We start from the raw sequence: 17,457 nt of genomic DNA on the forward strand, positions 1-17,457 counted from the left end.
GGAAGAAATTTGTTGCTACTCTATCACTTCTGTACACTACGTATCCCTAAACTTTTAATTTTTTACTTTTTCTTCTTTGCTTATCTTAATTTTCGTCACAATCTTTGCTTTCTGGCTTTGCTTCGCCATCTAGCAGCGGCATCTCAAAATCATACCTAAATTTTTTGCTCGCGTAACAAAGCAAAAAAAATCGACCGAGTAAACGCTCGTACCTCGGAAAACTCGTACATTAATGCACTCGTAGGTCAAGGTACCACTGTATATATACACATATATATATATATATACGAATATATATATATATATATATATATATATATATATATATATATATATATATATATATATATATATATATATATGTATATAATAGAGTAAATTAATTTTATATCTTATTCATTGTTAATTATATTATTATTTTATCTTTCTAGTATCTCCATATGTAATTAGTATTTAATACCACTGCATTCTAATACTATATGCGATCCTGTTTCACAGATTCCACTATTTTTGTGTTTTCCTATCTTGTATAAATTTGGGTTTAGTGTTGTGTGGCTGATTTATAATCTTGTTATAGTCACATCCAGTGTTGGGCAGTAACGCACTACCGGTAGAAGCTAGAAGCTAACCCGGTGTTCTGTTCTACATTGTTGATAGTTTTCATACTTCAGCTGTAAAAATTTAACATTTTTAAGAGCTCAACACAACAGCAGAAGCCACTTTAGTTTTTGATTGTGAATATATTATTCAGCTTGTTTTGTTATTTATTTCAGAAATGCTTGTGATATATTCAGTTTGTGCTGCTCTGACTTTAATAAAATAGTGTTTAAAAATTACTGTGTGTTTAAGTCAGTTTTGTGTTTGTAGACCATAACACATAAAAGGGCATTAATGGGAACATTAAAGAAGGTTCTTTAAAAAAGTAACTCAAAAGTTACTTTTAACAGTAACGCGTTTTGGTGTAAGTAATCAACAAAGTAACTGAGTTACTTTTTGAATGAAGTAACGAGTAACTGTAACTAGTTACTATTTTTTAGTAACTAGCACAACACTGATCACATCCTTTTCCCTGATTTGATCACATTTCTTTGTATTGCAGATACTGTATTTGTCTTCCTTTTGTTTCTGTGTCCCAAATGTTCTGCATCCTTTATCTCTGCTGTACACATCTGGTTCCTTTAGTGTCTCTTTTACCAACTTCTCCACTACCTCATTCCCCAATATTCCCACATGTGCTGGTACCCATAAAAAACTGACCCTTATGCATATAATCTCAACATAAAACAATTTAAGCAAAAGCTCATAAAAAAGATCTCACTGTGCTGTGGAGATTCCACTGTAAACTTTCCAGCATTAATTTTGAGTCTGTACATAACACAGGGTTTTCCGGATGCTTTCCTGTATTACTTTCGCTTAGAAAGCCATGATCTGCTCCTGTTTACGGGAAATCATCCTGAGCCATGACAACAACTCCAGCATCAGCTTGGAACAACCAAACAATCCCGGTGTTCTCATGTCAGATCCTCCTCAATAAACTCAGAACATCATCAAATCCAACTGAGGAATTTGGGCCGAAACTGTTGTCCTCCATTTCGGCTGCTGTGCTGCAAATTCCCTGCGGTCTTTCCACAAACTCCATTACATAGAAAACACAAACGTTATTCCGATAGAAAGTCATTTCTAGGAAAAACTCACCCACTTTTCTTGTTTCTGCTTGTTGTTGGACATGAATCTCACCTCTTCTGGCTGCTGTTGAACATTTTAGTGTTTTTTAACCATTTATTAAAATGGAGTCGAGGCTGAGAAACACTTTCACTTTCGGAAAAAAACGAATGGACTCTTTGAACCGACACTTTGACGAGTTGGAAACGGAATTATTTTAAATCGCACTCCATCCAGTTCACTTTGATGATCAAGAACTAAAAGAGAAAGTGCTGTGATTAATAACAGCATGTAGTGGAGATGTTGTGGAGGAGAGGAAAGTCAGGAAAGTCAGTTCCCCCACAGCAGTCTGTGCTTCCAGTGAAACTGCATGAATTTCAAGAGAAGATATGGTTAGGTGAGACAAAGGGAGAGGTGTGAAACACCGTCTCCGTGACAAAAGTAAACCTGTACCACCAGCTCTACCGGTTTCTCTTGGTGAGTGAGAGAAAGCATAGGCAGAAGAGGTTCTGTGGAGATATCCAGGTCTAACTGACTGCCAAAAAATCAAAGGCATAGTGGGAAGGCTGTGATAAAGTCAGTTTTCCTTAAAGCAGACTGCCAATTTCAGTTTTACTTACACACACACACACACACACACACACACACACACACACACACACACACACACACAGCAGAGTAAATACACAGTCTAATCCACAGCAGCACAAATATTGAATACATATTTTAAAATGAGTGGCACAGCAGCATTGTGATTAGAGTATAAATCAGCCTCGTGTCATGAAGGGGATGTTGGAGTTTGTCTCTGTGAAAGAATGAGCCAGAAGAAACATGTCATCCACTCTGATGCTCAGTGCCAAAAATGCCCACACCTGTGAAGGATCACAGCAATCTCTTTTACAATGTGTCCAAAAAACATTATGAGAATCAAACATGTTCACGAGTGTCTCTGTGTGTACCTGTGTGGTGACACCAGTAGCATTCCAGACAGCCCTACAGCCCCCTGACTTTTAGCACAGTCCCAGCGGAGCATGGTTACACATACATAGACCAGCTACACTCACACAAACACACAAAAGTACAGAGAGAAAAAATGGGTTATTCAGCAGCTTTATACACAAATGACATTTTTATTAGAAATTCAGTAGTAATTAATTCAGCATCCTTGTAATAACACAGTGGTTGTAACTAATAATTTACCATGAGCATGTGACCTCCTGCTACCCTGATGACACCGACATCAGAGAAGGACTTGAGAATGTCATTAAGTGTAGTGGTAGAACATGCATGGACAGTAGAGAAGGAGTTCTGGGAAATGCTTCAATGGACCACCGAGCAAGAGAAACCATGATCACAAATAATTAGAAACTATTAATAGACATAATTACCCAAGCAGATATGAAAATGCTACTATACTAATATATATTATAATAATTATTACATCTATTATTGAAATAAGCCTGTTTGTTTTCATATCTCCTCCTCCTGTGTAATTGTGGGCAGATCCCTCACCTTTCTCAGAGATTGTTCATGGAGCTCCAGAATGAGGGTGAATGACTTCTCTTTTATTTCTTCTATTTTCAAATTCTCGCACCAACAGTGGTCTCTTTCTCACCAAGCTTCTTACTGATGGTCTTGTAGCTCATTCCAGCCTTGTGCAGGTCTACAATATAGTCCCTGACGTCCTTTGACAGATCTTTGTTCTTTCCTATGGTGTTGGACAGGTTTAAATGAAAGAGGTTGATTCTGTGACGGAGTGTTTTATACACATCACGAGTTGATATTGGAGCACTCTCCTGAAGGGACAGGACTAATTTGGGGGTGTGGGAGTCAGAATTCTTTGGTACGGGATCAAATACAAATTAATTTATAACCTTTCTTTAAAGTTTTTTATGGGTTTTTTTTCATATCCTGTCTTTCTGTGTTAAAATAAACCTACAATAAAAACTCTGGACTGTTCATTTCTTTGTAATGGGGTAAACTCACAAAATCAGCATGTTCTAGCAGCAGCATCATGGATAATAACCATAACAATTTGCGGTGTGTGGAAACTCAAATAGTAATAATGAGAAAACAACATTTGTTATGTCTAGATCACGACAAAAGAAGAAAGAAAAAAAAAGAATATAATGCATGACCTTTAAGGACTTTCATACACTTCACTTAATCTAAGCATCAAACATTTCAAAACAGATGAAATAATTATGTATCCAATAATTTATGATGGAACACAACAATTCATTTTGTAGCATGCGTTGTGTATGTGTGTGTTCATGGGCTGCCCACAAATAGACACACACACACACACACACACACACTAAACTACTCTACTAAACTTCTCAATTTCTCTCTGTTAAGTGGGAAGAGGTCCTGACTCTATGATCCTCGTCATGGGAGATGTGCTGCATCTCCATCAGGATCTTGAAATCCCTTTTCAAGATTTCAGTTTGCCTCGGCCTGGTGTTGTTCGTTCCAGCATGGAGAACAACAGCTCCGAAGTTCTCATTCAGGATCACGGGTACCTGCGCAGCAACATCGATCGATAGATCGATAGATCAATAGATCGATCGATAGATCGATAGATCGATAGATGCAATCGTACTTTGAGAGATGAGAATTTGGATACCTGACATGCCAGGTATTGCCCAGGTTTTTCATAGGGGTGGGCTAGTGATGTCACGTGACCTCATCACATGACACGGCATTCGAACCCCCCTTACCAGGCCGAATGTTTAGATGTGTCACACGCCTGTGTTGCCGGAGTTTTGTTGTTTAATGATTTCTTGCATGTTCCCATGTGAATGAATATGTCCAAGAGTGTGTATGTGAAACGAGCGTGTGGGGCAAATGATGGCTAAACAGTGGAGTGTCGGATTCAATTAAAAATTTAAATGTATATAACTGGTCTTAACAAATGCCTGTTTAGAAAGTCATACCCATTTTGGTAATGACAAAAAAATGTTTTACAGTTTTTTTATATCATATCCAACAAGGAATGAATCAAAATATTAATAAAAAAAACCTTTATTATCACATATGTATCAATAAAAACAATACAGAAATGAACATGGACTGGAGACATAAATAAACAATGCACAGAGCAACATAAATCATTGTGTTCTTCAGTCCAAACACTTTGGAGGAAAGATTTTCACCACCAAGTGCAACTTCATATTATAACAACACATACAGTTGTGCTGCAGAGCGAATACTGTCCAAGAAGATCACTCCTACAATCTCACTGTCAAAATGTACAGTTTCTAGTCCAATAAATGTTCTAAATTCCTTTTCTACAGTTTCAGGCAGCTAAATATTCAATAGTATCCTATTTTAACTAAAAAAGTTACCCAGAGGACTATGAGACACAGCAATGTTAATCAGGATTCATCAAGAAAATAAGCGACTGATGATTTAACAATGAATGAAATAATGAACAATGAATAAAACCTCCAAACCTCAAAACTGAAAAAATACAAAAAATATACTGAACAAAATTATAAACGCAACACTTTTGTTTTTGCCCCCATTTTTCATGAGCTGAACTCAAAGATCTAAGACTTAAAGTCCTATTTCTCTCAAATATTGTTCACAAATGTGTCTAAATGTGTGTTAGTGAGCACTTCTCCTTTGCTGAGAGAATCATCCACCTCACAGGTGTGGCAGATCAAGATGCTGATTAGACAGCATGATTAGTGCACAGGTGTGTCTCAGGATGGTCACAATAAAAAGCCCCTCTAAAATATTTGAGAGAAATACCTCTTTAGTGTACATAGGAAAGGTCTTAGATCTTTGAGTTCAGCTCATGAAAAATGGGGGCAAAAACAAAACTGTTAAAGATTAATATAAATATGATGTCAGATTTGTATCTGAAGCGGCTTCTGTAATAGTTTAGATGGTTTGTGTGAGATTTCAGTAACTGTATTTAAACCTTCTCATGTTTTTGTATTTTTGCAGTATGAACCCACAAATGCCCTAAAATGTATCGTTTTGGTGATCGACCCTGGAATCTTACAGTAGAAAGGTGTGTGTGTGTGTGTGTGTGTGTGTGTGTGTGTGTGTGTGTGTGTGTGTGTGTGTGTGTGTGAGTACCTTAGTATGTGTATTATCTTAGCAAAAATTATTTTTTCTCACTGTCTGTTTTCTCTCTCTCTCTCTCTCTCTCTCTCTCTCTCTCTCTTTCTCTCAGGATGGCCAGGAACACACTGTTTATGGTTGAAATAAAATAATATATTAAAAAAAACACAAGTAAATACAAAAACAAAACAAAAAAAACCCATCAACTTCATTACAGGACCTTATTTAGGCCTGTAACTGACCACATGACCACAAAGCTACAGGGCAGAGAGTGTGATGATGTCACTACATACTCCATACAAGTCCCACCCGATGATAGATAGATAGATAGATAGATAGATAGATAGATAGATAGATAGATAGATAGATAGATAGATAGATAGATAGATAAACTGGTTATAACAAACTTTTGTACAGTTTAAGTGTAATTTTAATTAAATTTGAAATAAAATAAAAAAACTGAACATCGGTGATTTTTGTAATAGTAAAATGCTGCCATCTAGTGGTGATATTAGACATTGCAGTAGCATTAATGTGCGGGAGCAAATTTTATTTGATTAAAATATTCTATTTATTTATAAACAAAAATTAATATATTCTTTTATTATTGTAATTTTTATAACATTTTATATGTATGTCAAATTTACTGTGGTATTTGAATCTATATAAATCAACTTGTCGGGCAATAAAGCGCAGGTCCGACAAGTAAAAACGGTCCGTGTGGAAACAGAGCAAAAATACCAAAAGTACCGCTCGACGACAAGTTGCAATGTCTCATATCACCACGAGATGGTAGCATTTTCTTACTACAAAAATCGCTGATGTTCAGATTTTTAATTTTATCTTTTATTATATATATATATATATATATATATATATATATATATATATATATATATATATATATATATATATATATGTAACCGAGCGTTCGTGTAGGGTTCGCCTAAACACTTTATATTGAGTAAAAAAACAATAAACGAGATTATCCAAACTCTTCAACACTTTATTCACACAGCATCACCTTCAGCCCGAGGTCACCGACCCTTTAGCACCCCCAAGTGCGCATGTCCCTTACCTATCTATGGCAAGCCCCGAGGGGAAAAATGGATTACACACACAATGAGCACCAGTCGATCCAGAATTAGTACAGCATAACAAAATTCAATAAAGTCTGTTACATATATATATATATATATATCTTACATACTTATGTAAATATAAAAAACTGCTATAATGTATCTAGTAATTTATCTAGAATCTAATAATATTCTATATACATAAAATAGGATAGCTATTATAAAATAGTTAATAAAATATAGATTTCAGAATAGAAACAATGATTTCATTAATTTTTATTTTATTATTTGCTTAATTGTCTCTGTCCGTGTGGAAACAGCAAAAATACCAAAATTACCAAGTTGTAGACAAGTTGTAATATTTCCCCATATTTCCACTAGAGGGCAGCATTTTACTACTACAAAATGTAGTTTTTTTTTATTTTGCCTCAAATTTCATTAACATTACACGACAGTTTGTCATTGTCAAGATAATCATCTTTCCAATAATAATAATAATAATAATAATAATAATAATAATAATAAATCTAGCAATGTATCTGGTATCTAATAATATTCTACATATATAAAAATAGTATAGCTATTATTAAATTATAAAATATATAATAGAATATATAAAAGAAACGACGATTCTATTCATTTTATTATTTGCTTAATTATTCATGATTCACTGAGAACTCTTTAAATATAAAAAGGGAGAAATTAAAACTTTATTCAAAATTTTATTTACGTTATTTAGTCGAATATTTAAAAAAAGAATCCATCGAAAAATAAACTATAAACATTTGTTTTTAGATCTATCTGATCTATCTATCTATCTATCTATCTATCTATCTATCTATCTATCTATCTATCTATCTATCTATCTATCTATCTATCTATCTGTATGTTGTATTGTATATTACAGGAATGATTCTGTCGCTGTTTAAACCAATATCCACATTTGTGTCTGGAGCTGCTGTTACTTATTATTCACTCATATGGTCTTATTATCACTCAGATAATAATAATCCACACAGGGTTTTAGTGATCTGTGTGTGAGAGACCATACAATGGTGTTTATTGCTGTACTGTATACAGTATGCACAGTTTCAGTTCATTTAATAAACAGTTCAAATTTAGTTCTTTATTGTCTCTTACTGAAGACACAATAAGTGTTATGCTTATCGATAATGATTGTTGCTACATGGAGTAAAAAGATCAGATATCTGGGGGTCCAGAGCACAAATTAGCCACAGAGCCCAGAAACCCTACACAGTAAAATCAGCAGTGTGAATTTAACACTTACTGTTGATTTGAACACGACTAAAGATCATTTATGGTCCCGATCTATCCAGAGTTAAAATGACACTGTATGTAGTGTTGAATTTATAGTGTTAAAATTACATGATGTTTTTTTGAGTTCTTGAAACATTTTGGTTGAGTCTTGAAGAAATTGTGTTTGGACTCGTAGCTCATGGACCACATGTGAACAATAGGCCCAATATTTCGTACACTGAGGGTAGTGACACATTAAATGATGTTTAGTCAGCAGATTCTTTACTGGAAATAAGCACTTGAAAAGCCTGTGATGCTCAGAAATGAAGTGTTTCAAATACACAGTAAGTTCTTCCTTTAAAAATGGGAGCAAATACAATGTTCACTATTTGTAGTAAAAGTAGTAATAATAGTAGTAATAATTGCCAGTATTTATGGTCTTCAGGCACAGTGTCACCAAGTATTAGAGCACATTTCAGAGTAGACCAACACTGTACTGCATTTATGCTCAAATCACTGCTCTCATCATCCAGTTTAACACCAGGAGGACGATTTCTCCTCTCCATGTACCCAGAATTAAATGAATGTAATCTGCCATCCAACTCTTTTACTGTCAAAAAATTGGCTTGAACACACTGAAAAACACGTTTCAATTCAAACTGAGCAACTTCCTCTAAAATCTCATGCATTATGTCTACAGAAAAACTGTCTGATGTATTAAAGTACTGCAGAGTGTTTAACAAGCATGTACATTTCACACCACAAACAGTCAAAGGCAGTGTTGGGTCTGATTGTTTAGGGATAATCTTCCCTTTCAGCAAGACAAACCCTACAGCTATTCTGAGCTCTGAAAGATTCAACAAATCCAAAAGGAACTGGCAAAGAACTGTCCTTTGAACATGTAGCCACATCTGTATCACCTGGTAGCCCAACAACTGCATTATGAAAAACAGCCTCATCTTCAACACATGATGAAACATTGTCACGTCCTTCATTAAATCTCTTCAAATGTTTGCGGAATCCTGACCCCAAGTCCCAAGTCCCAAATTCTAAAGAGCAATCTGCTTGAGCGCATTTCAGTCGAAGTGATTTTCCAGGCAAAAGCCCATGAATTAACTTTAGATGTTGAACAAGAACATTTCTGCTTCCACACAACAAAAACAAATAAAACTAATTATTTTCCTATGCAACCAAAACTACCAGAGGAATCTCGCTCTGAGTTCAGCTACTCTTGGGCTCTCTTTGACCTTGTCAATGTCAATCTGAAAAACTGCTGTTTGTACAAATGTGTAGATGTTATGCAGAACTTTGCTGTAAGATTCACCAAACACAAAGTGAGCCTTGAAAAGTTCATCTAAAGCATCAAGACCACTCACTGACTTGCATGATATGACTTTCTTCTCAAGAATGATGTAGTATCCATGAATGCTGTTCTTCTTTGTACCCATAGCAAGCAGGAATAGCTGTGTGCTTTCTTCACTGGAGTCAAGGTGCTCTTGTATGTTAGTCACAGCATAAAAAAAAAAAAGATCTACAATTGACCTGCTTCATTAGTTTTATAGAATACAATCAGCCCAACACGCATTCACTTTAAGCAGACCACAGGTAGTCACAGAAAATACCAAATTTACCTTTTTGAAGATAAGGTGTTTTTCAGCTTGAGATGAGATCTTGAGATCTTTCAAGGCATCTTGAGTCTTGTGGTGATGGTGGAATCACAAAGTAAAAGAAGAATAGAAGCAATATCATTGGTCCATCCTAAATTATATATATATAATTATATATATATATATAAACAGCAATGGATCATCAGAAAAAAAAAAAAAACATAAAGAAGCCTAAACAATCTTATTTGCAACACCCATATCTGGGACAGTGGATGATTCCTGTTTTGATGTGTGTCGTTCACAAGTGAGTCGGGTATTTGAATCGGATCTCTGAACCAGCTCTTCATAGTAAATGAATTAAGCCGATTCAAACTCAAAAAGCTTAAAAAAAAAAAAAAAGGTATAAAAAAAAAACATTTAGTTTAAAAAGGTTTTTTTTTTTTTAAGGATTTTTAAATTTTGTTTAAAAATTAATTATGGAATCAAGGTTTTGGTTTTAGTTTTAAATGAGATTTATAGAAACAAGGTCCTGGATTATATTTCCTTGAAACTATGATGCAGGAGAATCAGTTCTTGCATCATCACCAAAAAAGAATAATGAATTCATGAAACAAATTAAATTTTTAAAAACAAGTGGAAAACATACAAAATATATGCAGCCAACCGTTACAATCTTTGTGTTCTAAACCCATAAACACCTGTTTTACCTCTTCTCATCAAGAAGAGGGGGGAATGGGGTACTGTCAGGGAACCACCAGCCACGCCTCCCTCCTACACTCAGCACACTCACACAGCCACACCCTCCTACTAATCACCTTCACCTGTCTCCAATCTACTCTCCCCTTTATAAGGAGCCCAGTTCCACTCACCGTCCGATCTACGGTTCACACTGGTGATCATCATTGGACTACCTGCAGTGCGGAGTTTACCGGCTCTCCAGTTTGTGTTGTTCCTCAAGCCCCCTCTGTCTTGTGTATTCAATCTAATAAAGTGTCTAAAGATACTAAGGTTTCCATTTCTTGGTCCACGAGTGACACAGCTACTATAAACTTTAAACTATTAAAATTAAGGATAGCTAAACTCAATACAGTATGTGGTTTCTGCATTTTTAAAGTACACTTTTGTAAATTAATACCTTGTATTTGGGATATTAGTTATAATAAGGAAAACATCTAAGAAAAAAATGTATTTGATTAGTTGCAGCTCTACACTGAAGTATACAGAGTCACACCAGACCAGGGAGCAGACATTCAGTCTGCAAACATATCAACCCGTCTCTCATGCTTTTCAAACTTCAGGAAAAGTTCATTTCCCTTGATCTTCCAGAGGCAATGATAAAAATGGTTCTTGATGATCTTAAAGCTGAATATCTTATGTCGTGTAACAGTCGTACCCTAAGATCAGATCAGCGAAGAAAATGATTTTTCAAGAACAGTTTCCATTATGTTGACCCGGTTCCTATTCGTCTAGGACAGAATGAAGCAGGAAAAGAGTGTTTCACGCAGTATGTACCGATTAAACAAACAATTGAATCTCTGCTTAATTGCAAGTCTGTAAGGGAACAGTACAGAGATGTGCATAGTCATGTCCCATTGAAGGACATTTTAAAAGATGCATAAAATAGATAAATGTGCCTGAGGATTGATCTTGTATCAAGACTCTTTTGAAGTAGTGAACGCTTTAGGGTCTGGCAAGAAAAAACACAAGATACTTTCTTGTAATGTACCTTATATTAGCAGATCTTTGTCCTTATACCAGATCAAGCACTGATCAAATGCAGTTGGTGTTTCTCTGTAGGGAACAAGACTTTAAGTAATTTGGTGAGAAAGTCGTCATGAGATGCTTAGTTGACGACCTTAAAGAGCTTTAGACTACAGGTGTATGTTTTCCTGATGGACTGAACGTCAAAGCAATTTTGCGGGTGATAGCCGGTGACAATTTAGGCTCACATAGCATTGGTGGGTTTGTGGAAAATTTTAGTGGAAGCACATACTTCTGCCGATACTGTGAAATGGATAAACATTTCAGCAAGATCCACTTTCCAGGGCCACATTTCGTACAGTGCAATCATACAAAGATTATGTTCAAAACTGTGCTGAGGGTTTGCCTCATAGTGGGGGCATCAAGTTTGACTGATCGTTTAGTGAGCTCTTTCTATCATGTTTGTCAGCCAGGGTTGCCCCCATGCCTTGTACATTTTTTGTTTGAAGGTGTTGTGTCATATGATATTCCTTTAAGTATACAACATCTTGTAAAAGTTGACAGACAATTTACTTACCTGGAATTGAGGGATCAGGATCAGTCAGTTTGTTTCTGGCAAACGAAAACAGGGAAGACCGTGTGAAATGAACTCGGGAAGTGAGAAGCTTGGTGGCCACGCTGTACAAAACTGGTGTTTTTTGAGGATGCTGCCATTATTGATTGGTGACAAAATTGAATCCCCTGGTACAAATGAAGTTTGGCAACTAATTATACTGTTAAGGGAAATCGTAGCATTTGTTTGTTCACCAGCCATTTCCAAGCTTTCCAGTTGTTTGGTCTGTGCGCTACTGAATGGGCTTTTTCAAGCTAGTAGTGTCAGGCCTTTATTTTCTTGACCAATCTATGACCGTTTAATCAATTATGTGAATCAATTTATGTTTCAAGTATAACATATGTTTGACATGTCAGTCAGTCAATGTACATGAGATAAGAATTGTAGGATTTCCACAAGCAAAAGCATGTACAGACAAGCTACAGTCAGATCGATGAAAGAGCTTCCAGGCAGATGCAGGCAGGGACTGCAGTGAGAGTAGTCCAGCTGTTCCACATAAGAGACAGTGACCACAGCAGCAGTGATTACAGCAGGCCAATTAACACTGAGGAGAGATCAAGTAAAGCTTCTGTATTTGTATATTTAGTAAAGCAGTTTAGTAGTAGTGTGTGTGTGTGTGTGTGTGTGTGTGTGTGTGTGTGTGTGTGTGTGTGTGTGTGTGTGTGTGTGTATATATATATATATATATATATATATATATATATATATATATATATATATATATATATATATATATATATATACACTGTCTAAAGCTAAGTGTCTCTCTACATTGTTAGTGCAGTTGCAGTAAACCTCAAGCTAATACTAGATGAAAAGGACTCGGGCTGATGCATGTTTGTGTGTGTGTGTGTTTACAGAGTATTCCAGAGTTTGGTGAGGACTATGAGGTCTGCATTGATGACACCTACACTGAGTGAAGAACAACTTCTGTCACCAGTGGCTTTGATGAAGATCATAATTCAGATGGCATCAACTCTGTTGAGTTTGTTTTTATTATTGTCTATGTAATAAATATCATAACATTTAAAGAAAAGTTCAATAGAAAATAGATTTAGTGAAGATTAATATATTTTGGGCATAAACATGTGCTTCACATTTTAAAATATTTGCAATATAGAAGAGCTCATTACGGGGGAGCACACACGGTGTCTCCCCCTCCTGTCTCAAAGTATGTGCTGACCAACTGGCTCCCATTTTCACCTCTATCTTCCACAGATCACTGGAGTTGTGTGAGGTCCCCTCCTGCTTTAAACTCACCACAATTATCCCAGTCCCCAAGAAACCCTCCATTACTGGACTGAATGACTACAGGCCTGTCGCTCTGACATCTGTCATCATAAAGACCTTTGAAAAGCTGGTATTGGCAGATCTAAAGAAGGTGACAGAACAGCTGCTGGATCCCCTACAGTTTGCATACCAAGCAAACAGATTGGTGGATGACGCAGTCAACATGGGGCTTAACTACATTCTGCAACACCTTGACTGCCCAGGAACATATGCCCGGATTTTGTTTGTTCACTTTAGTTCGGCTTTCAATACAATAATTCCGGGAATCCTCCACTCCAAACTCCTAAACCTTACTATACCCCCTGCCATCTGTCAATGGATCACCAGCTTCCTGACAGGCAGGAAACAGGTGAGACTGGGAGGTGTTACCTCCGGTATTCGGACAGTCAGCACTGGTGCTCCTCAGGGGTGTGTCCTTTCCCCACTGCTATTCTCCCTTTATATGAATGACTGCATATCAAGTGACCCAACTGTCAAACTCCTGAAATTTGCAGATGACACCACGCTCATTGGACTAATCCAAGATGGTGACGAGTCTGTATATGGTGCTATGGTGCAGTCAGAACAACCTTGAGCTTAACACACTCAAAACTGTGGAGATGATAGTGGACTTTAGGAAACATCCTTCAACACTACTCCCCCTCACAATATCCAACATCTCTGTGTCACCTGTGGAGAACTTCAAGTTTCTGGGCACTACCATTTCCCAAGACCTGAAATGGGAATCAAACATAAACTCGATTTTGAAAAAAGCCCAGCAGAGGATATACTTTCTAAGGCAATTAAGGAAGTACAGTCTGCCACAGGAGCTGTTGATACAGTTCTACACTGCAGTCATTGAATCTGTCCTGTGCTCATAAATCACCATCTGGGTTGGAGCAGCAACAAAACAGGACAGAAACAGACTGCAGAAAACTGTTAAAACAGCAGAAAAAATCATTGGTGCCCCCCTGCCCACTCTCCAGGACTTGTACCATACAAGAACCAGAAACCGGGCAGGAAAAATCATTAATGACCCTTCACACCCTGGACACAACATCTTTCAGCTCCTCCCTTCTGGCAGGCGCTACAGAACTTTATTCACTAAAACTGCCAGACACAGGAACAGTTTCTTTCCCCAAGCAATCACCCTCACTAACAACTGACCATAATTATATTCCCTGGTCACATCTATGAGTACTGCACAGATCTGTCAGTCATCACATTATCTGTATATGTTGCACACACTATTGCTTCTATATACTATTGCTTCTATATACTGTACAAAGTTTTATAGTAAACTCTCTCATCATACCTGGCACACAATACTGTCATTTGCACTACCATGCACTCCCACACTTTATGTACATTACTGGTCTGTATCCCTATTTATTACTTACACTGTCTATACTGTCTCATATTGTCTGTATTGTCTGTATTGTCTTGTATAGTCTGTTTTTGTCTTGTCGTGTCTGTTTTGTCTTGTATAGGTTTTTATTTATGTCTGTACTTTTGAGAGTAACAAACAGCTGGAACCAAATTCCTTGTGTGTGTCAACACACTTGGCCAATAAACCTGATTCTGATTATTATTATTATTTACACTGTTGTATGTCCACAGATGAGGAGCACACATGGGCTAGGACCAGCCCTGGATGAGGACTACCCTGGAGGACTAGCGTGGATGATGTCTAAAGAACCTTAGGGAAAAGAAGGCACATAAAAAAGGTAATTTGTGAATTAAACCAGTTATTTTCTCTAATTATATTTGGCAACATGTAAATATGCTTCATTAAATATGCTACATATGTAGTCATTATTAAATGATATATAATGCATGATAGTACCAGAGTAAAAAATTAAAATTGAAGTATGTTTTGCATTATAGTAGAAGCTGTAGAAGAAGAATATATTAAAGCTGCAAGCAGCGATGAATGGGCCCTTGCACCCGGGCTCACCGCCACCCGTTGGCCTGAGGAAAACAGTGAACAGTGGGCGAGGTGCATATAAGCGATTAAAGACAGGAGAGTTATTGTAGTCATTTCAAAGTGCCACACTTTCTGCTGCCAGTAGGACCGTAAATGTATATTGTCATCAGGCCAGGACTATTATCAAACTTGTGAAGTTTGGAGCTGATCGGTCATTGTATGCCTGAGTTCCAAACAACTTTGTTTTGTGATGTAATTGCAAACATCAGCACTTAGCCAAGTGTTGCACGGTTGAACATGTTTATAGCATGTTTGGTATTGCGTGGCATGTTGAAATGTGTTTCTGAGAGTGAAGTACAGAACCAAGAACCAAGTTCTGCTATCAACAAACTGCAGAAGTGCATCCTGATGGAGCCGTTATTGTTGCTGGGGATTTTAATCACTGCAATTTAAGATCTTTTCTGCCAAAATTCCAATAGTGTGTGTCCTGTTTCACCAGGGGACAAAAAACTCTAAGCATCGGCCATACTTGTATAAACATGACCCAGAGTCACTCCCCTCCCCCACCTCGGACAATCAGACCACCTCTCATTGTTCCTACTGCCCAAGTACTGTCCAGTCATCAGATGTGTGAAACCCACTATCAGGACTGTTAAAATTTGGCTGGATAGAGCTGACGCTTCTCTCTAGCAGCAGTTCTTACACACAGACTGGAGTGAATTCGCTTCACAGGCCACTACTGATTCCGTCACCAACATCAACACCAAAGCTGACCTTGATCACATCAATAGCTGTGTGGATCGGGTGACTAGACTAAAAAACATCAAAGTGTTCCCCAATCAGAAGCCATGGATGAACGAGGAGGTCCGTCTCCTGCTCAAAGCACGCAATACCGCCTTCAGGTCTGGAGACCGGGTTGCCTACAGCGTCGCCAGAGCCGGTCTGAGGAGGAGAATCTGCAAAGCCAAACATGCTTACAAACAGCAGATTGAGGAGCACTTCAAATCTGCTGACCCCCGACACATTTGGCAAGGAATACAGGCTATCACTGACTGCAACCAGTTCTGCCTCACTCCCCAACAAGCTCAACCTCTTCTACGCTCGTTTTGAAAAGAGGAACATGGAGCCCTTGCTCAAAACAGAGCCATTACCAGGTGAGCAGCCACTTACACTCTCCACCTCTGAAGTGTGCGTCAAGCTGGAAAGGGTGAATGCAAGGAAAGCAGTTGGCCCTGATGGCATCCTTAGTTGTGTACTCGGAGCATGCGCAGAGCAACTGACCGAGGTCTTCACGGACATCTTTTATCTGTCCTTGGCCCAGGCAATCGTCCCCACCTGCTTCAAGTCTGCTACCATCGTGCCGGTGCCAAAGCATTCCACTGCAACAGAACTGGCTGACTTTCATCCCGTCGCACTCACACCTGTCATCGCTAAGTGCTTTGAAAGACTGGTCCTCACCCACCTTAAAGCCTGTCTGCCACCCAGCCTGGACCCTTACCAATTTGCCTATCGCACAAAAAGATCAACTGAGGATGCCATTTCCACTGTACTTCATTCTGCCCTGACTCATGTTTAAAACAGATAAATGTGCATTATAAAGATGTAGAGTTTAATGAAGTTTGGCTAAATGAGATTGGTTTTGAACAAGATGGTGTTTTAGAAAAAGAGACTGATGTAGATGCAGAACATGGTGAAGTATCTGCAGAGGTTGGTGAAGATGAGCTTTTGCATGACAGACAGCAACATTGCATGTTTCAGGATACATGTCTTATGCCTGTTGACGTTGGTCAGGAAGCACTAGATCAGTATTTTGATGAAATAATGAATCTGGCACCAGCAGAGGGGAATAATCCTGTTAAATTACTTTCTGATTTTGCCAATGAAGCCAACATCTTCCCAGTGTTATTTCCACAGGGATGTAATACATACCATGAAAATCGAGACAGGCGTTTGACATTGTCAAGTTATTTTAACATCCAGATTTTGCATGCTGACGGTAGGTTTGCACGGAATGTAGAATATCTATTTTTTTGTTCAGTACATGTCTGAAATTCAACAGGTTGTGTCAAATGTATCTATTGCATTGCGTAAATGAAAAAGTTGCTCTATGGTTAAAAAAGTTGATGATGTATTAAACAATGAGGATTCTTTAGAGAAACTGTTGGAATTTGATGATGGGTTTTGTTTTCTTAAACCTATTCGTGGTACTCCAGCTTTTTGGCAAACAGCACAACGTGACCTAATAGCTTGTGTGCTTCATCTTGGTAT

The 17,457-nt window shown here is 37.5% G+C and overlaps 2 long non-coding RNA genes across 3 annotated transcripts; both read left to right on the top strand.

The window, feature by feature from the left end:
* Window positions 1-5,547: 5,547 nt before the first annotated feature.
* LOC124376906 lies at window positions 5,548-6,175 on the top strand. The gene is made up of 2 exons (XR_006923989.1): window positions 5,548-5,683; window positions 5,849-6,175. It is a non-coding gene; the product is annotated as an uncharacterized LOC124376906 (long non-coding RNA).
* Window positions 6,176-12,743: 6,568 nt separating this feature from the next.
* On the top strand, window positions 12,744-16,384 carry LOC124376910. 2 transcript variants are annotated; one of them, XR_006923993.1, is made up of 3 exons: window positions 12,744-12,973; window positions 14,883-14,989; window positions 15,689-16,384. It is a non-coding gene; the product is annotated as an uncharacterized LOC124376910 (long non-coding RNA). The 2 variants fall into 2 exon arrangements; XR_006923994.1 differs by lacking the exon at window positions 12,744-12,973 and adding an exon at window positions 13,594-13,632.
* The last annotated feature ends 1,073 nt before the right edge of the window (window positions 16,385-17,457 follow it).

The sequence above is a fragment of the Silurus meridionalis genome, chromosome 23 (genome assembly GCF_014805685.1).
Source record: "Silurus meridionalis isolate SWU-2019-XX chromosome 23, ASM1480568v1, whole genome shotgun sequence".
Classification (NCBI taxonomy): Eukaryota; Metazoa; Chordata; class Actinopteri; order Siluriformes; family Siluridae; genus Silurus; species Silurus meridionalis.